The sequence below is a fragment of the Phyllobates terribilis genome, unplaced genomic scaffold, assembly GCF_046119375.1.
Source record: "Phyllobates terribilis strain yellow unplaced genomic scaffold, ASM4611937v1 Scaffold_1__5_contigs__length_1240528914, whole genome shotgun sequence".
Lineage (NCBI taxonomy): Eukaryota > Metazoa > Chordata > Amphibia > Anura > Dendrobatidae > Phyllobates > Phyllobates terribilis.
In genome coordinates, this window is record NW_027362761.1 from 1,216,230,077 (window position 1) to 1,216,251,957 (window position 21,881).

General features: G+C 42.4%; 1 protein-coding gene and 1 long non-coding RNA gene across 4 annotated transcripts in view; one reads left to right on the forward strand and one right to left on the reverse strand.

Annotated features, from left to right (window-relative positions):
* The window catches only part of LOC141164453 (uncharacterized), a 253,042-nt gene that overhangs the window by 210,916 nt on the left and 20,245 nt on the right, over nucleotides 1-21,881 (forward strand). The gene's annotated exons all lie outside the window — the stretch shown is intronic.
* The window catches only part of SIGLEC1 (sialic acid binding Ig like lectin 1), a 152,155-nt gene that overhangs the window by 4,566 nt on the left and 125,708 nt on the right, over nucleotides 1-21,881 (reverse strand). The window lies entirely within an intron of this gene.

Consider the following 21,881-nt stretch of genomic DNA (forward strand, 5'->3'; position numbering starts at 1 on the left):
AGAGAAGCATTAACGTGTAATGTGGTATGGATAGAAGAGAGGCTGTGATAGCTGGGAGGTCTGTGAAAGAGGAAGACTAAAGCTGTAGGTACCACCAGCCGATTATCTGCAAAATGATAGCGGTAACGACCCGCTGCTCACGATAATCGTGTAATGTGAGTGGGATGAGCGACTGAAGGATTGGTCCAAAAAATTTTGTTCATCGTTGCGTTTTGAACATCAGTGCATTTTTTTTATTAGCTAATAGATAGATACTGTGGATAGATAAAATATAATAGATAGATCGATAATATCTAGAAAACTCTAAAAGCTATCAAACTTTTAAGCCAAATAAATAAGTAATTACATTAAAATAAACAATGTGAGGTCCCCCCTATTTTTGAAACAAGCAAAAGTAAAGCAGACAGCTGAGAGCTGATATTATCAGGGTGGAAAGGTCCCTGGTTATTGGGCTCTTCCCAGCCTAAAAATACCAACCAGCAGCCGCCCCACAAGTGGAGCATAACATGAGATGCTTCAATTCTCAACACAAATGAATCGAAAAGTGAAGTTAATCCGGCATCAGTCCCATTAATTACCATTTAAATCCTGTGGTCCTATTCACCTGGAAAATATAGCCATGAATAGCTTGTGTTCAGTGGTGCTTCCAAAGTAGTCTTATGTGAAGTAGCTCAAAAGTTTCAAGAAAAGATAGCACTCACCGCAAGTTGTCGGTCACACAGTCCTTTATTGCAAGTTACCAATTCATGTTAGAGGTTGGCGCGGGGGTGGATAAATTTGGATGACAGCCGTTTCTTGCTTGGGATCGTGCTTCTACTGGTCCAATCAATCCAATTGAGCCTGTAGAAGTGCGATCCTGAGTGCGAAATGGCCTTCGTCCACATTCACCCAACCCTGCATCCCCTGCGCCAACCGCTCATATGAATTGGTAACTTGCAATAAAGGCCTGCTTGACCGACAGCTTGCGGTGAGTGCTATCTTTTCTCGAATCTTCTGAGCTACTTCACATCAGAATCTTTGGAATATGTCAGATTCGCTGGACAACGTTGGACCTGCATGGGATTTTTTTTCATTTTTTAATAAAATGGTGAACGAGAGAAAGTGTTGGGGAGTGTTTATTGAATTAAAGTATTTTTTATGTGTGTGTGTGGTTTTTGATTCCTCTGTTAGCAATGGGGGTGTCTGATAGATACCTCTTCATTACTAACAGTAGGGCTTGACGTCAGCTGTGTTTTTGGACACTACAGAGCTGACATCAACCTCAAAAAGCATTACCCTGATTGCCACCACATCAGGGCAATCGGGAAAGAGCCAAAGTGAAGCGCCAGAATTGGAGCATCTCATGTGATGCTCCATTTCTGGGGAGCTGATGGCTGGTATTTTTAGGTTGGGAAGGGACCAATAACCATGGACCTTCCAAGCCTATTAAAATCAGCTCTCAGCTGTCTGCTTTACCTTTGCAGGTTTCAAAAAATAAGGAGGGCCCTATGTTGTTTTCTTTTCATTTAATTATTTATTTATTTGGCTTAAGAGAAAGCTCTACAAGCTATCTATCTATCTGTATCTAGCTATCAGTGTTTATGAAAAAAATATACAAAAGATTTTACAAAGGGGGACAAAACAATACAGCATATATACAGTTACACAAAATAAAAGGGATTAATAGAAGAACTTACTATACTGATCGCAGAGACGATTTAGTTTAGTCAGAGGAGAGCACTCCAATTGATTTGACAGTTCTGCGAACGTGACCCTGCTTACACAAACATATATATCGCCCATCATGAGCGAAGATCAATATTTGCCTTGATCTTTTGTGCCGAATTTGGCCCTGCCCACGCACTCCCCTGTGATGACCTCACGTGGGCTGGTCTGCGCCCTTCATGGTTTTATTAAATCTCTAATTTCTGTGATATCTCCTCGCTGGATGATCACAGAAGTTAGCAAGTGATGCCATATTTTTTATTGCGAATTTACCTTTCCTTAGAGATCAAACATGACATGGCTGACAGTTATCTTTTCCCTGTTGCGTTACAACTCACCGGCAGGGCTCACAGATATGGAAAAATACGCATACTGTTCCTTAATTAGCCCTGCCGCTAAAATATATGTCCCATCACCATCGGAATTATAGGAATTCCGCTATTCCATATTTCATTTCGGTGCCTAAGAGTCTGGAGATTAAAAAAATGTGCAGTTGGGAATGACCCGGCTATTCTCAGGAGTGTGATATATTCCCTTTGAAGCCTAACAAGATGTTTCCTATCTCTCTCAGGTGTCATATTCGTCACAGACATTAGAGCACGGGATCACAGAGGATTCATTTTATGAGGTAAAATATTGTTTAAAAACAGGCACAAAATTAATCCTCTGCGATCTCCTGCTGTAATTTCTGTATTGTCTTTTGCTTCCTCCCCTGCCCAGGAGCTGTGGTATGTTCAGACCATGTTCCGTTCACGGTCAGACACAGCCATTGATTAAAATGAACTTTTGTTCGTGGGAGAACCCCTTTAAAGTTAGAGATGACACATTTCCTTTGTATTTTAGGCAAAAAGAAAATATTGTCATCTTTTGCATTTTAAAATTTACAAAAAGGAAAATGGGCCTATGCAGAAGTTTGGGCACCAAACATTGTTACTATCTGGTAGCACCCCCTTTTTGAAAGTATCAGAGCTTGTAAACACTTTTTGTCCCCAGACAAGAGTCTTTAAATTCTTGTTTGAGGGATTTTCATCCATTCTTCCTTGGAAAATTCTTCCAGTTCTGTGAGATTCCTGGGGCGTCTTGCATGCTATTTTGAGGTCTAGCTACAAATTTTCAGTGATGCTCAGATCAGGGGACTGTGAGGGCCATTGTAAAACCTTCAGCTTGCACCTTTTGAGGTAGTCTATTGTGGATTTTGATGTGTGTTTAGGATCATTATCCATTTGTAGAAGCCATCCTCTTTTCACCTTCAGCTTTTTTACAGGTGGTGTTATGTTTGCATCAAGAATTTGTTGAAATGTCATTGAATCCATTCTTCCCTCTACCCGTGAAATGTTCCCCATGCAGTTGGCTGCTACACAACCCCAAAACATAATTGATCCACCTCCATGCTTAATGGTTGGTAGGATATTCTTTTCCTGAAATTCGGTGCCCTTTTTCTCCACACATACATTTGATCATTGTGGCCAAAAAGTTCTATTGTAACCTCATCAGTCCACAGGACTTGTTCCCAAAAGCATCAGGCTTGTTTAAATGTTCTCTTGCATACTTCTGACACTGAATTTTATGGTGAGGATGCAAGAGATGTTTTCTTCTGATGACTCTTCCATGAAGGCCATATTTGTGTAGGTGCTAACTCTTTCTGAAGTTCTTTTGCTGTCAAGCGGGGGTTCTGATTTGCCACTCTAGCAATCATACAAGCAGCTCTCAGTGACATTTTGCTTGGTCTTCGACACCTTATCTTGACCTCTACTGTTTCTTGTAACTGTCATTTCTTAATTACATTTCGAACTGAGGAAAGGGCAATTTGTAAACATTTTGCTGTCTTCTTATAGTTTTCTCCTGCACCATTCTCATTTTCAGAGTGCTAGGCAGCTGCTTAGAAGAATCCATGGCTGCTGTTTTTTGGCACAAGGTTAGAGGAGGCTGGGTTTTTATGAAGCTGGGAAATTTGTATCACCGGCCAAGCCTAACGATTATAGTGAACAAGCCATAACCCTAACAGGCTAATTAAGGTCTGAAACCTTGGTCAAAGTACTTTTGCATCAGACCATTTTCTTTTTAGTCATTATAAAACGAAAAAAAAAAAAGACAATATATATATATATATATATATATATATATATACAGTGAAGGGAATGATTATTTGATCCCTTGCTGTTTTTGTAAGTTTGCCCACTGACAAAGACATGAACAGTTTATAATTTTAAGGGTAGGTTAATTTTAACATTGAGAGATAGAATATCCCCAAAAAATCAAGAAAATCACATTGTATAAATTAGATAAATTTATTTGCATTTTGCAGTGAGAAAAAAGTATTTGATCCCTCTGGCAAACAACACTTAATACTTGGTGGCAAAACCCTTGCTGGCAAGCACAGCAGTCAGGCGTTTTTTGTAGTTGATGATGAGGGCTGCGCACATGTCAGGAGGAGTTTTGGTCCACTCCTCTCTGCAGATCATCTCTAAATCATTCAGATTTTGAGGCTGTCGCTTGGCAACTCGGAGCTTCAACTCCCTCCATAAGTTTTCTGTGGGATTAAGGTCTGGGGACTGGCTAGGCGACTCCATGACCCTAATGTGCTTCTTTTTGAGCCCCTCCTTTGCTGCCTTGGCTGTATGTTTTGGGTCATTGTCTTGCTGGAAGACCCAGCCACGACTCATTTTTAATGTCCTGGCGGAGGGAAGGAGGTTGTCACTCAGGATTTTACGGTACATGGCTCCATCAATTCTCCCATTGATGCGGTGAAGTAGTCCTGTGCCCTTAGCAGAGTAACACCCCCAAAACATAATGTTTCCACCTCCATGCTTGACAATGGGGACGGTGTTCTTTGGGTCATAGGCAGCATTTCTCTTCCTCCAAACACGGCGAGTTGAGTTAATGCCAAAGAGCTACATTTTAGTCTCATCTGACCACAGCACCTTCTCCCAATAACTCACAGAATCATCCAGGTGTTCATTGGTAAACTTCAGACGGGCCGGCACATGTGCCTTCTTGAGCAGGGGGACCTTGCGGGCACTGCAGGATTTTAAACCTTTAAAGCGTAATGTGGTACCAATGGTTTTCTTGGTGACTGTGGTCTCAGCTGCCTGGAGATCATTAACAAGTTCCCCCCGTGTAGTTTTAGGCTGATCTCTTACCTTCCTCGTGATCAAGGATACCCCATGAGGTGAGATTTTGCATGGTGCCCCAGATCGATGTCGATTGACAGTCATTCTGTATTTCTTCCATTTTCTTACTATTGCACCAACAGTTTTCTCCTTCTCACCCAGCGTCTTACTTATGGTTTTGTAGCCCATTCCAGCTTTGTGCAGGTCTATGATCTTGTCCCTGACATTCTTAGAAAGCTCTTTGGTCTTGCCCATGTTGTAGAGGTTAGAGTCTGACTGATTAACTGAGTCTGTGGACAGGAGTCTTTTATACAGGTGACTATGTAAGACAGCTGTCTTTAATGCAGGTAACGAGTTGTTTAGGAGCGTCTAACTAGTCTGTAGGAGCCAGAACTCATAATGGTTTGTAGGGGATCAGATACTTATTTCTCACTGCAAAATGCAAAACAAAAATATCTAATTTATACAATGTGATTTTCTTGATTTTTTTTTGGATATTCTATCTCTCAATGTTAAAATTAACCGACCCTTAAAATTATAGACTGTTCATGTCTTTGTCAGTGGGCAAACGTACAAAAACAGCAAGGGATCAAATAATAATTTCCTTCACTATATATATATTTTTTGCCTAAAATACAAACGAAATGCGTCATCTTTAACTTTAGCCCTTTTAGATCCATCATCTTCAACTTGCTTAACTGTTCACAATAACAGTAATTTTGACCAGGGGTGCCCAAATTTTTACATGCCACTATATCTACCTATCTATCTTTGCACATCTTAGTCACTTAAAAATCAGTATTTTCTTGAATACATTACATTGCTGCACTTGTTACATGAATGTCATCCGTCTGCGGTACGTGTTTTACATGGACCCATAGACTTGTATGAGTCCGCATGCTCTGTGCTGCGGTAAAATACAGACATGTAAGCAGCCCCATAGATTATAATGGGTGTGCATGTGTATGTGTCTCCGGTACATGTGAAAATGGACACTACACCTACCAGAAACACTGACATGTGAAGGGGGCCTTAGAGAAAATTGTGATGACAAACACTAATAAATAGCAGCAGCCAATGTAAACTGTATCACAAGTCCTTATTTCTGACCATTACAGTTCGACAAGAGAATGCAAAATATTGGAAAAACTCTTTACGAACCCCAGGATTTCAGAACCCTACAGGTACTTCTCACTACCGATGATGTCATGGTGCAGGAGTCTACCAAAAAGGGTTCCCAAACTAGATCTTCATGGGAGTCTTGCCAGGAGTAAACTTCACTGTACTGAAAAACTAAAAATGGTCCATGGACACCAGGGCCAACACCAAAACTTTTGTAACATACAATAGAAATGATAAATATGCAATTACTGGTCGCAAGACTAGAAGACACGTTTGTCAAAAATGAAAAACTTAGTAACCTAATTCCAACTCTAAACTGCGGAGGTGGAAAATTTCTGGTCTGCAGGAACTTTTCATCTTGTGGGTGCGTAGTACCTTCTGAAAACTTTTTTTTGCCAAAAGGAAAATATCACTTCTTAGAGGCAAGATATGGCTCATGTGAGATTTTTTTTTAGACCCCAATTAATCTGATGGCCTATCCTAAAAAAAACAAATTGAAGGGTTATTCCCAAAATTATAAGTTAGAAAATATCCATAGGGTGGGCAACTACTTCATGATCAGTCAGGGTCTGACTGCTGGGAACTAGTGATGAGCGAGCATGCTCGCTACTACACGGTGCTCACCCAAGCATCTCACTACTCGAGATGCTCGGCGCTCGCCTAGTATTTCCGGGGTTGCTCAGCGGGAACTCGGGTCCCCTCCCTGAATGTTTGGCGCTCTTTACAGAGCCAATGAACATGCAGGGATTGCCTGCCATGCACTGTAATGTCGTAGCCATGTTGGTTGTGGGCATTACAGTCATTGGCTGGCCGCACAGCGTCATCAGGTTTATATCAGACCTGGCGCCGCCATGTTCGTCACAGTCACTCCAGAATTAGGCAAAGTAGGGAGAGCGGCTGCTGTGACAGGGAGAGATTTGATTGTGTATTAGGTAGTGTAGGGAGAAAAACCGTACAATACACATATCCATCTTAACAAACAGTCCTTCTGAGGACTAATCCATCTGCAGAGATATCAGGCAGGCAGCGTATATAGGCAGGCAGGGTATATAGCAGACTGCAGTGCATATAGCACAAGAGGCTCCATTCCAATTCTGCCTTCTGCTGCTGTTAGATATTTCTAGACATAGGCCCAGGTCTCAGGGGCCAGGAATACTTTTCTTTGGATCTTAATCCTCATTATTTGCTTAAAAATCAATCCAGAGAACACCATTTTTTCTGTGCCATTTGCTTGTTGGCACTGCAGAATACAGCCAGGTCCTCTCCATATTACAGCACTAAAAATCCAGCTATTTAAAACTCTGTTTTCTCCGTCACACGGATCACATATACGTTGTCAGAAAATACTGCCATTTCTGGCCTCCATTAAAAATTTCCTTTAGTGTGTCATTGAAGCAAGTCACCGCAGTTTGCTGTTCAAACTACTTACCTACAAGCCAGGTATTTAAAACTGTGTTTTCTCCATCACACGGATCACATATAAGGTCGCTCCAAATTCAGCCATTCGTAGTGAGCGTGGAAGATACTGTCCTCCATTTAAAATGGGCAAGGCACGTGGCAAGGGACGGGGAACTGGACGTGATGGTAATGGTGCATGCAGAGGCCGAGGACAAGGCCGTGGGCAAGCCGAAATTGTGCCACAACAAACACCCACATCTTCTCGCCTGACCTTCCTGTCCCAATTTCTAGGCGACCGCAGCACACCACTATTGAACCCAGAGAGTGTCAAAAGGTTGGTGGTTGGATAGCGGATAATGCTCCCAGTCACTTAGCCACCACCACCATCTTCCACATGGTCAAGTCTCAGTAGCCGTGAGTCTGGACCGCATATTCCTCACCCTGATCCTCCTTCCTCCCACCATGCCGAGTACCCAGAGGCAACTGATCCCACACTTGGACACTCTGAAGAGCTGTTCACTTTTCCATTTATAGATTCGGGCCTCTCGCCCGGTCCACTTGAAGCAGGGCAAGAGGAGATCGCATGTAGCAATGCCCAAATATTTGAGCAGCCCCGGTCACACGAAGGCGACGGTGGGAAAGTGTCACAAGAGGTGGACGATGATGAGACACAATTGCCAGAAAGTCAGGAGGAGGACAAGGGTGCGGAAGTGGAAGACAAGGTGGTGGATGGTATAGTAACTAATCCAACCTTGCAGAAGGACATGCAGAGCGAGGACAGCAGCACACAGGGGGAGGGAGGCAGAGCACCCCAACAGACAGGAAGAAGCAGTGTGGTGGCCACAGACAGAAGGCAGGCAACCGTTCCTCGTAACACCAACACGAAGGAAGTTGCCAGTACAACTGTTAGGTCTTTCCGAGTCTGGTTGTTTTTTAAAGACTCTGCCGATAACCCCAAAAAGGCCATTTGCACCACCTGCCAGGCCAGCATCAGCAGGGGTGGCAAAATGACCAGCCTGACCACCACCAGCATGATCAGGCACATGGCAGCAAAGCACCCGACTTTGAGAGCCGAACCCCAGGGTCCAGGAACAGTGTCTGCGGGTGGCACCATTGCTTCTTCCGCTGTTGTGCATGCAAGCCAATCCCCTGTCCATGGTGCATGCGAAGACGCCTCCTGCCCTGCACCTGTCGTTGCACACTCTCAAGTAGCAGCATCAGGAAGCACGTCCATGTCCTTGTCCCAGCGCAGTGCTCAGTTGTCCATACCCCAGTCCTTGGAACGCAAGCGCAAATATGCAGTCAACGCCCCACAGGCCACAGTACTAAATTCCCACATTTCATGACTGCTTGCACTTGAAATGTTGCCTTTTAGGCTCATGGAGACGGAAGCATTCCGCAACCTGATGGCGGCGGCCGTCCCTCGGTGCTCGGTCCCCAGCCACCACTATTTCTCCCAGTGTGCCATCCCTGCATTACACAAGCACGTGTGCCAAAACATTAGCCATGCTCTCAACAACACAGTTACCGGTAAAGTCCACCTAACCACGGACACGTTGACAAGTGCTTGTGGGCAGGGAAGGTACATCTAGCTAACGCCACACTGGGCTAACATAGTGGAAGCTGGGACCCAGTCGGACCTTGGGATGGAACACGTCCTCCCGACGCCAAGGACTGCGGGCCCTAGGTCAATCAGGGTTGCCCCCACGGTCTACAGCTCCTGCACCTCATTATCCTCAGCCTCCTCATCCTCTTCAGCCTCCATCTCCGAAATGACCACATCAGTCACAAGCTGGAAGCACTGCAGCACTTCCTCGGCCAAGCGGCAACAGGCTGTGCTGAAGCTAATATGCTTAGGTGAAAAACCGCACAATGCTGAAGAGTTGTTGACAGCTCTGAAAGAGCAGGCAGATCTGTGGCTCACACCGCTGAACCTACAGCCAGGCATGGTCGCGTGTGACAATGGCTGCAACCTGGTGGTGGCTCTTAGGCGAGGCGAGCTCACACACGTACCATGCCTGGTCCATGTGCTTAACCTCGTGGTTCAGTGGTTTCTCAAATCCTACCCCGAGCTGCCGGAGACCTCAGGAGTGGACATGGATGTCAGACATATGTACCATCCTTCAAAACTTTGAGGACTTCAATCCAGCAGAGGCAGGGGAACACTGTCAAAGTTCTGGGAGAGTTTTCTCAGACCCTCCCATCGCACAGGTCCAGAGGCGCGAGGTACTCTCACAAGGAGTGCAAAGTTTGGGAAGATGCTGAGGGAGTACCTTGCCGACCATACCAACATCCTCCGTGATTCCTCTATGCCTTATAATTATTGGGTATTCAAGCTGGATACGTTAAATGAACTGGCTCTCTATGCCTTGGAGGTCCTGGCCTGCCCTGCCGCCAGCATTTTATCAGAGCGGGTTTTTAGTGCCGCTGGTGGAATTATAACTGATAAGTGCATCCGCCTGTAAACTGAAAACGCTGACAGGCTGACTCTTATAAAAATGAACAAGGGTTGGATTGGGCCAGACTTCTCAACACCACCGAATGATAGCAGCGTAACATAAACTCAAATCCAGTGTCTTTTCTTGGGAGGTGTATTCCCATGCACCGCTTCACACCCACACATGGGTATACGTTTCCTGATTTTGGCTATTTGCTCTTGTCCTCCTCCTTCTCCTCATCCTCCACCACCATATCACCAGGGTGACCGTGGTCCGTGATGCAACACCCACATAATTTTTTTAAAGAGTGTTTATGATGCCCGTGAAATTTTTTTTTTTATACAGTATGTTCATGTATACCCCCCAGGGGTAAATGTTTGTCAACCCATACACTTAGTGCATGGGCATTACAAGTATAGGAGTCCCGCTCCTTTCTAATGGGAACATTTTTTTATAAGGCCCTCCTCCCTGTCTCTTGCAAGGGGCATTGAAGTGCCTCCAAATTTTTGGCAGCCCTTGCATTCACTGCATAGGCCAACACTATGGGAGACTCTCTCCTTTCTAATGGTAATTTGTGGTTTCTGTGGCACTGCTCTGTGTGTTTTTAAATTCTTAGTGGGGTTTTTCCTAAAATTGGTTAGCCGTTGGACGTATAGCAGACCCTCTCTTTTCTAATGGGAACAATTCGTACCTTGTTACTGTGGCCCTGCTCTATGTGTCTTTAAATTCTTAGTGGGGTTTTTCTTAAAATTGGTCAGCCGTTGGACGTATAGCAGACCCTCTCCTTTCTATTGGGAACATGTCGTACTTGTTACTGTGGCCCTGCTCTGTGTGTCTTTAAATTCTTAGTGGAGTTTTTCCTAAAATTGGTCAGCCATTGGACTCACTGCATACCCTATAACTGTATAGCAGACCCTCTCCTTTCTAATGGGAACATGTCGTACCTTGTTACTGTGACCCTGCTCTATGTGTCTTTAAATTCTTAGTGGGGTTTCTCCCAAATTTTGGCAGCCCTTGCAGTCACAGCATGGGCATTACCACTATATGAGACCCGCTCCTTTATAATGGGAACATTTTTTTCACTGAGACCCTCCTCTATGTCTCTTCAAAGGGGTATTGGATTGTGTCCAAATTTTTGGCAGCCCTTGCAGTCACTGGATACGGAATAACAGTATAGGAGACCCACTTGTTAATAATGGGAACAACAAAGCATAGCCGGCTGATGGCTCTCTAACAATAGCGAGGGCCGACTGCTGGCCTTTTAAGAATAGTAAGGGCCTTCTGATGTCCCTGTAAAAATAGACTTTATGACTTTCAGAGTCCCTCCATCATAATTAAAACAGGATGTGTCTGATGATGTGTCACACACCACATTGCCAGATAAGGTTGTAAAATGTTAAAATGACATTTCCCGGTGAATGCATTTGTCTTAAAAAATAACATAAAAAACCAAAACAATAGGATCTTACTTTAGTATAAAAAACAGCATCACCAATTTATCCTGAATGTAATCACATTGTTCAGCTCATGCACCTTACATAGTTACATAGTTACATAGTTTATAAGGCCGAAAAAAGACAAGCGTCCATCCAGTTCAGCCTATTTCTCGTGCACTGCAGCTATTCCGCAGCGTTGATCCAGGGGAAGGGAAAAAATAAAAAAATAAAAAAAACACGCGGTATAGGCCAATTTACATCATTGAGGAAAAATTCACCTCCCGACACCAATCTGGCAGTCAGATTAAATCCCTGGATTAATTAACTAAGCATAAGATGTAATTTTATTGTTCTCAAGAAAGGCGTCCAGGCCTCTCTTGAACTCATTAAGTGAGTTGGACATCACCACTTCCTCTCCCAGAGAGTTCCAGAGTCTCACGGCTCTGACCGTAAAGAATCCCCTTCTATGCTGGTGCAGGAACCTCCTTTCCTCCAGACGCATAGTGTGCCCCCTCGTCTTTGTCACCATCCTTGGTATAAACAGGTCATGGGAGAGATCTCTGTACTGCCCCCTGATGTATTTATACATGTTTATGAGGTCTCCCCTAAGCCTTCTCTTTTCCAACGTAAATAGGCCTAATTTTGACAACCTCTCTGGGTATTCTAGTCCCTCCATTCCCTTTATTACCTTAGTCGCCCTCCTTTGTACCCTCTCTAGCTCCAATATGTCTTTTCTGAGCACCAGAGCCCAGAACTGTGCACAATATTCTAAGTGCGGCCTTACCAGCACTTTATACAGAGGAAGAACAATGTTCTCATCATATGCCCCTATTCCTCTTCTGATGCATGCCATGACTCTATTTGCCTTCGCAGCTGCTGCCTGACACTGGGCACTCCAATTTAATTTGCTATTAACCAAGATGCCCAGGTCCTTCTCCATGTCAGATTTCCCCAACGGTTTCCCATTTAATATGTATGGATGACTGCTATTTTTCTTTCCCATGTGCATGACCTTACATTTATCGGCATTGAACCCCATTTGCCATTTTTTGGCCCAACTCCCCAATTTATCTAAATCCTCCTGTAGCTGTGCCCTATCCTCATCTGTATTAACTACTTTACAAAGTTTAGTATCATCTGCAAATATTGCTATTTTACTATGCAACCCTTCCACTAGATCATTAATAAATATATTAAATAATATAGGGCCCAAGACAGACCCTTGATGCACCCCGCTAGTAACCCTGACACCCCCTGAGCTTACTCCATTGATAACCACCCTCTGCTTTCTATCACTCAGCCAGCTATTTACCCACTTGCACACATTATCCCCCAGACCAAGCATTCTCATTTTATATACCAACCTTTTGTGTGGCACGGTATCAAACACTTTGGAGAAGTCAAGGTCTACAACATCCACTGACTCTCCCCGGTCCAGCTGTGAGCTCACCTCCTCGTAGAAGGCCATCAGGAGCGATCCCTCATGAATCCATGTTGATATGGAATTAGACAGTTATTATCATTAAGATATTCTACAATAGCATCTCTAAGAAATCCTTCAAACAATTTACCCACAACAGACGTTAAGCTGACTGGTCTATAGTTCCCAGGGTCACTTTTAGACCCCTTTTTGAATATTGGTACCACATTTGCTTGGCGCCAGTCTAGTGGGACAGTCCCTGTCCATAAAGAGTGCTTGAATATAAGATACAGCGGTCTGTCTATCACATTACTTAATTCTTTTAGTACCCAGGGGTGTATGCCATCTGGGCCTGGTGACTTGTCTATTTTGATATTATTTAGGCGTTTCTGAACTTCCTCCTGCGTTAGGTGGGTGATATTTAGCGGAGGGTTTACTTTATCACTCTGCATTTCCTCCGATAAATTGTTTTCTTTTGTGAAAACAGCGGAGAAGAAGCTATTGAGTAGGTTTGCTTTACCCTCATCGCCCTCCTCCTCCATCTCCGAAATGACCACATCAGTCACAAGCTGGAAGCACTGCAGCACTGCCTTGGCCAAGCAGCAACAGGCTGTGCTGAAGATAACATGCTTAATGCTTAATTGACAAACTACCCAGCGCTGCAGAGTTGTTGAAAGCTGAAACACAGCAGCCTGATCTGTGGCTCTCACCGCTGAACATACAGCCAGGCATGGTCGTGTGTGACAATGGGCGGAACATGGTGAAGGAGAAATGACAGCCGGGGTAGATACGGTTTCCCTCTATGCCAGTCCTTTCACCGAGCTAAAGAATATGGCTGTAGTGAAATACAACTCCCACGAAGAAGCTGTTTCAGATTGAAAAACATTGTGCCCACTAGAGGATTTGATTCTGATGGCTCACCTTTCTCACCCGCTCAAGAGCCCCATAGCAGCTGCAAAGTTAGTGCTATCATGAGCTCTCCTGAGGTAGTAGCCAGGGCACACCAGAGGATTCTCTGGTGGGACCATCCAACCCTGCTGAGAAGCAGTCCTGGCTAAGAAAAGTGTGTGGGGAGGTTCCCAGACACTCTATGTCTCCTTTTTTTACTGAGGAGGAAACACACAAAAACACGGGGAGAACATACAAAGTCCTTTCAGATGTTGTCCTTGCTGGGATTTGAACCCAGGATCCCAGTGCTGCAAAGCTTCAGTGCTAGCCACTGATCCAATGTGCTGCCGTTCTCCCTCTAATATCTAACAGGCTGGAGAAACTCGCACCTACTGCCACTCTATCATCAGCTTCTTTGTGAGAAAATGTATTTGGGCAGCCACTCAGTCTACCAAATAAAATGACTGAGAAGGAAATTGGGGATTGCTTCGCTACTGGTACTGGGGGCAGTGCTAATACCATGGCGTTGTACCATAGGTTGCTGGAAATATTCCAGGCTGGTAGGGGGCAAGAAAATTCCCACAGAAAAGTACCAGCAGTAATATTCAGGCCACATTTCAAGTGCAAGCAGCTTTAGAGGACTTCCTGTGAGAAATGACACGCAGGGTAGATAGGGTTTCCCTCTATGTCAGTCCTTTCACCGAGCTAAATACAACTCTCAGCCAAAAAAGTTGTGGACTGGCTCCGTACCGTCCCTGGCCACATTCACCTGTCCACGTGTTTGTGGTTAGGCGGTCCTTCCCAGTAAGTGCACTGGGGAGGGCATGGGTAATGTTGTGGGACCCGTGCCTGTGGAAGGCGGAGGCGATACCGGGAAATATAGTGGCGGCTGGGGACCGAGTATGGACACCCGGCCGCCGCCGGCATGAGGTTGTGAAAATCTTCTGCCTGCACGAGCTTAAAAGGCCATATTTCAAGTGCAAGCAGCTGTCAAAAATTTGGCAGTATAGTATTGCAGCCTGTGGGTGGGTGGCTGCCTGCATACTTGCGCTTGCATTGCAAGGAATGGGGTAGGGACAACTGAACGCTGCACTGGGACAAGGACGTGGACGGTGATTGTTGCAAGTCTGCAATGACAAGTGCATGGTGGGAGGCATCTTTGCATACGCCAAGGATCATTTATGATGGGCACACTTTTAGGCAGTGACCTGGGAGTAAGAGATGCTTCCAGAGGTCTTCCCCATGCTGTTCCCATGTCTTTTCAGCACTGTATGCATGTGTCTGATGATGTGTCACACACCACATGGCCAGATAAGGTTGTAAAGTGTTAAAATGACATTTCCTGGTGAATGCATTTGTCTTGGTTGAAAGCAATTCAAAAATGCAAAAGCGCATCAAAAACGCTACGTGTGAACATCGCCCAAGTTGTGGAGGAGTATGTTTGTTTTTGGTTATTTATTTTGCCTTATATATAAGTCATTACCGTGGAAAGGATGTTCATTAACATATTTCCCAGGAAAATCCATTTAGGTTTTGTTTTTGTATGTTTTATTGTGAGTCCGAAAAAATGGTGTAATACTCTGACCACCTTGCTGACAGCAGTGACCTGGGAGTCAGAAATGCTTCCAGGGGTCTTCCCCATGCTGATCCTATGTAATTTGAGCACTGTTCCCATCGTTTTGGGCAATTTTTAGGCCCTCTGCAAACCGCCGGGGGGAGCCGCCTGAAAAATGATCTAGTTTCCCATAGACTTACATTGGACTCGTTGCTCGGGTCGAGCACCCGAGTATTCCAATTTGCTCGTCCTGAGCAACGAGTACCCAAGCATTGTAGTGCTCGCTCATCACTACTGGGAACCCCTCTGATATTAAGAATGGGTTTCAGAAATGTGATGCTGGAATGGTGTGATGGATGCCTGGCCAATTATTGTGTGTGACCTTTTCTAGCAGTCCAATAGACAATGGAGCATTTTGTAGAACCATTCTCAGGAATCGGTGAGGGTCTCAACTAGAGATGAGCGTTGTTCTACTCGAACTGTTCGCCAATCTCAAATTCGAGCTGTTTTGGGCGGTGTTCGAGCCGTTCGGCGAACACGAACGATTTGAGAAAAATTCGGCTGTTCGAGGTTATGTTCGATAACTGTTCGTGCACCAAAATCATAACTGGATTTTTTCTCAGTAATGATGAAAATTAATGTTAATACGCAGTTTGAGTGTACAGCGGGGTGGGGGGAGGGGCAGGGGATGGATCTCTGCAGGAACAATGAAGATCTCCATTTTTTTTTTCTCTTTCCCGCATTTACAGTGGGGAGGTGCAATCTGTCAGCCTATCAGCAGCGCACACACGGAGCGAAGTGCTTTTTTTCACACAAGCAAGGGCATGTGTCATTGGCTGTGTATGTCACATGTCCTTGCCCTATAAGACCAAGCCATTTTCCCCGTCGCCACCATTTTCTCACTGCTGCAGCTGCATGTTAGACGGCACCGCTGTTGCTGTGTGCGCTATACCTTGTTAATTTCAAGCCAATTTTCGCACAAATCTACAGATAGCTTGGGAGTAGGGAATAGTTGTGATTGCAGTCCTTTTAAGGACTAGGTTACAGCATTTCCTATGACTTTTATCAGGCAGGTCTGTGCTCTTAAATAGATAGATTGTGGGAGTAAAGACTAATTGTAATTGCAGTCCTTTTCAGGACTAGGTTACATCAGTTCCTATCAGTTTTTGCCAGGCAGGTCTGTGCCAGTGCTGTGCAAGTTTTTTTCACAGCATTTGGCTGAATCTAGCAAAGCTAATCCTTTTTGGCCTATTGCAGAGTGTGTTAGTCAGTGGAGTAGCCTATCTGTGTTGCAAGATATACCACCTGTGTATAGAATACCAATTTTTTTACTGCACCTAGTGAAGTAAAACCTTTTGGGCATAGCATCATTCTATTAGTCCATCTATACTGACCTCCATCAGGTTGCAAATTGAATATAATTTTTTTCTGCATCTAGCTCTGAAAAAATATTGGGCTTCTAGCAGTGTGTGGGACTTGTTGTATTAGTCCATCTATACTGACCTCCATCAGGTTGCAAATTAAAAATAATTTTTATCTGCATCTACAGTACCTCTGAAAAAATATTTGGGCTTCTAGCTGTGTGTGGGACTTGTTCTATTAGTCCTTCTATACTGACCTCCATCAGGTTGCAAATTGAATATAATATTATTCTGCATCTAGCTCTGAAAAAATATTTGGCCTTCTAGCAGTGTGTGGGACTTTCTCTATTAGTCCATCTATACAGACCTCCATCAGGTTGCAAACTGAATATATTTTTTTCTGCATCTACCTCTGAAAAAATATTGGGCTTCTAGCAGTGTGTGGGACTTGTTCTATTAATCCATCTATACTGACCTCCATCAGGTTGCAAATTAAAAATAATTTTTATCTGCATCTACAGTACCTCTGAAAAAATATTTGGGCTTCTAGCTGTGTGTGGGACTTGTTCTATTAGTCCATCTATACTGACCTCCATCAGGTTTCAAACTGAATATAATTTTTTTCTGCATCTAGCTCTGAAAAAATATTTGGCCTTCTAGCAGTGTGTGGGACTTTCTCTATTAGTCCATCTATACTGACCTCCATCAGGTTGCAAATTAAAAATAATTTTTATCTGCATCTACCTCTGAAAAAATATTTGGGCTTCTAGCTGTGTGTGGGACTTTCTCTATTAGTCCATCTATACTGACCTCCATCAGGTTGCAAATTAAAAATAATTTTTATCTGCATCTACCTCTGAAAAAATATTTGGGCTTCTAGCTGTGTGTGGGACTTGTTCTATTAATCCATCTATACAGACCTCCATCAGGTTGCAAACTGAATATATTTTTTTCTGCATCTACCTCTGAAAAAATATTGGGCTTCTAGCTGTGTGTGGGACTTGTTGTATTAGTCCATCTATACTGACCTCCATGAGGTTGCAAACTGAATATATTTTTTTCTGCATCTACCTCTGAAAAAATATTGGGCTTCTAGCTGTGTGTGGGACTTGTTCTATTAATCCATCTATACAGACCTCCATCAGGTTGCAAACTGAATATAATTTTTTTCTGCATCTAGCTCTGAAAAAATATGTGGCCTTCTAGCAGTGTGTGGGACTTTCTCTATTAGTCCATCTATACTGACCTCCATCAGGTTGCAAATTAAAAATAATTTTTATCTGCATCTACCTCTGAAAAAATATTTGGTCTTCTAGCTGTGTGTGGGACTTGTTCTATTAGTCCATCTATACTGACCTCCATCAGGTTGCAAATTGAATATAATTTTTATCTGCATCTAGCTCTGAAAAAATATTTGGCCTTCTAGCAGTGTGTGGGACTTTCTCTATTAGTCCATCTATACTGACCTCCATCAGGTTGCAAATTGAATATAATTTTTATCTGCATCTAGCTCTGAAAAAATATTTGGCCTTCTAGCAGTGTGTGGGACTTTCTCTATTAGTCCATCTATACTGACCTCCATCAGGTTGCAAATTGAATATAATTTTTATCTGCATCTAGCTCTGAAAAAATATTTGGCCTTCTAGCAGTGTGTGGGACTTTCTCTATTAGTCCATCTATACTGACCTCCATCAGGTTGCAAATTGAATATAATTTTTATCTGCATCTAGCACTGAAAAAATATTTGGGCTTCTAGCAGTGTGTGGGACTTTCTCTATTAGTCCATCTATACTGACCTCCATCAGGTTGCAAATTAAAAATAATTTTTATCTGCATCTACAGTACCTCTGAAAAAATATTTGGGCTTCTAGCTGTGTGTGGGACTTGTTCTATTAGTCCATCTATACTGACCTCCATCAGGTTGCAAATTGAATATAATATTATTCTGCATCTAGCTCTGAAAATATATTTGGCCTTCTAGCAGTGTGTGGGACTTTCTCTATTAGTCCATCTATACAGACCTCCATCAGGTTGCAAACTGAATATATTTTTTTCTGCATCTACCTCTGAAAAAATATTGGGCTTCTAGCTGTGTGTGGGACTTGTTCTATTAATCTATCTATACAGACCTCCATCAGGTTGCAAACTGAATATATTTTTTTCTGCATCTACCTCTGAAAAAATATTGGGCTTCTAGCAGTGTGTGGGACTTGTTCTATTAATCCATCTATACTGACCTCCATCAGGTTGCAAATTAAAAATAATTTTTATCTGCATCTACAGTACCTCTGAAAAAATATTTGGGCTTCTAGCTGTGTGTGGGACTTGTTCTATTAGTCCATCTATACTGACCTCCATCAGGTTTCAAACTGAATATAATTTTTTTCTGCATCTAGCTCTGAAAAAATATTTGGCCTTCTAGCAGTGTGTGGGACTTTCTCTATTAGTCCATCTATACTGACTTCCATCAGGTTGCAAATTAAAAATAATTTTTATCTGCATCTACCTCTGAAAAAATATTTGGGCTTCTAGCTGTGTGTGGGACTTTCTCTATTAGTCCATCTATACTGACCTCCATCAGGTTGCAAATTAAAAATAATTTTTATCTGCATCTACCTCTGAAAAAATATTTGGGCTTCTAGCTGTGTGTGGGACTTGTTCTATTAATCCATCTATACAGACCTCCATCAGGTTGCAAACTGAATATATTTTTTTCTGCATCTACCTCTGAAAAAATATTGGGCTTCTAGCTGTGTGTGGGACTTGTTGTATTAGTCCATCTATACTGACCTCCATGAGGTTGCAAACTGAATATATTTTTTTCTGCATCTACCTCTGAAAAAATATTGGGCTTCTAGCTGTGTGTGGGACTTGTTCTATTAATCCATCTATACAGACCTCCATCAGGTTGCAAACTGAATATAATTTTTTTCTGCATCTAGCTCTGAAAAAATATGTGGCCTTCTAGCAGTGTGTGGGACTTTCTCTATTAGTCCATCTATACTGACCTCCATCAGGTTGCAAATTAAAAATAATTTTTATCTGCATCTACCTCTGAAAAAATATTTGGTCTTCTAGCTGTGTGTGGGACTTGTTCTATTAGTCCATCTATACTGACCTCCATCAGGTTGCAAATTGAATATAATTTTTATCTGCATCTAGCTCTGAAAAAATATTTGGCCTTCTAGCAGTGTGTGGGACTTTCTCTATTAGTCCATCTATACTGACCTCCATCAGGTTGCAAATTGAATATAATTTTTATCTGCATCTAGCTCTGAAAAAATATTTGGCCTTCTAGCAGTGTGTGGGACGTTCTCTATTAGTCCATCTATACTGACCTCCATCAGGTTGCAAATTGAATATAATTTTTATCTGCATCTAGCTCTGAAAAAATATTTGGGCTTCTAGCTGTGTGTGGGACTTGTTCTATTAATCCATCTATACAGACCTCCATCAGGTTGCAAATTAAAAATAATTTTTATCTGCATCTACCTCTGAAAAAATATTTGGTCTTCTAGCTGTGTGTGGGACTTGTTCTATTAGTCCATCTATACTGACCTCCATCAGGTTGCAAATTGAATATAATTTTTATCTGCATCTAGCTCTGAAAAAATATTTGGCCTTCTAGCAGTGTGTGGGACTTTCTCTATTAGTCCATCTATACTGACCTCCATCAGGTTGCAAATTGAATATAATTTTTATCTGCATCTAGCACTGAAAAAATATTTGGGCTTCTAGCAGTGTGTGGGACTTTCTCTATTAGTCCATCTATACTGACCTCCATCAGGTTGCAAATTAAAAATAATTTTTATCTGCATCTACAGTACCTCTGAAAAAATATTTGGGCTTCTAGCTGTGTGTGGGACTTGTTCTATTAGTCCATCTATACTGACCTCCATCAGGTTGCAAATTGAATATAATATTATTCTGCATCTAGCTCTGAAAATATATTTGGCCTTCTAGCAGTGTGTGGGACTTTCTCTATTAGTGCATCTATACAGACCTCCATCAGGTTGCAAACTGAATATATTTTTTTCTGCATCTACCTCTGAAAAAATATTGGGCTTCTAGCTGTGTGTGGGACTTGTTCTATTAATCTATCTATACAGACCTCCATCAGGTTGCAAACTGAATATATTTTTTTCTGCATCTACCTCTGAAAAAATATTGGGCTTCTAGCAGTGTGTGGGACTTGTTCTATTAATCCATCTATACTGACCTCCATCAGGTTGCAAATTAAAAATAATTTTTATCTGCATCTACAGTACCTCTGAAAAAATATTTGGGCTTCTAGCTGTGTGTGGGACTTGTTCTATTAGTCCATCTATACTGACCTCCATCAGGTTTCAAACTGAATATAATTTTTTTCTGCATCTAGCTCTGAAAAAATATTTGGCCTTCTAGCAGTGTTTGGGACTTTCTCTATTAGTCCATCTATACTGACCTCCATCAGGTTGCAAATTAAAAATAATTTTTATCTGCATCTACCTCTGAAAAAATATTTGGTCTTCTAGCTGTGTGTGGGACTTGTTCTATTAGTCCATCTATACTGACCTCCATCAGGTTGCAAATTGAATATAATTTTTATCTGCATCTAGCTCTGAAAAAATATTTGGCCTTCTAGCAGTGTGTGGGACTTTCTCTATTAGTCCATCTATACTGACCTCCATCAGGTTGCAAATTGAATATAATTTTTATCTGCATCTAGCTCTGAAAAAATATTTGGCCTTCTAGCAGTGTGTGGGACTTTCTCTATTAGTCCATCTATACTGACCTCCATCAGGTTGCAAATTGAATATAATTTTTATCTGCATCTAGCTCTGAAAAAATATTTGGGCTTCTAGCTGTGTGTGGGACTTGTTCTATTAATCCATCTATACAGACCTCCATCAGGTTGCAAATTAAAAATAATTTTTATCTGCATCTACCTCTGAAAAAATATTTGGTCTTCTAGCTGTGTGTGGGACTTGTTCTATTAGTCCATCTATACTGACCTCCATCAGGTTGCAAATTGAATATAATTTTTATCTGCATCTAGCTCTGAAAAAATATTTGGCCTTCTAGCAGTGTGTGGGACTTTCTCTATTAGTCCATCTATACTGACCTCCATCAGGTTGCAAATTGAATATAATTTTTATCTGCATCTAGCTCTGAAAAAATATTTGGCCTTCTAGCAGTGTGTGGGACTTTCTCTATTAGTCCATCTATACTGACCTCCATCAGGTTGCAAATTGAATATAATTTTTATCTGCATCTAGCTCTGAAAAAATATTTGGGCTTCTAGCTGTGTGTGGGACTTGTTCTATTAATCCATCTATACAGACCTCCATCAGGTTGCAAATTAAAAATAATTTTTATCTGCATCTAGCTCTGAAAAAATATTTGGCCTTCTAGCAGTGTGTGGGACTTTCTCTATTAGTCCATCTATACTGACCTCCATCAGGTTGCA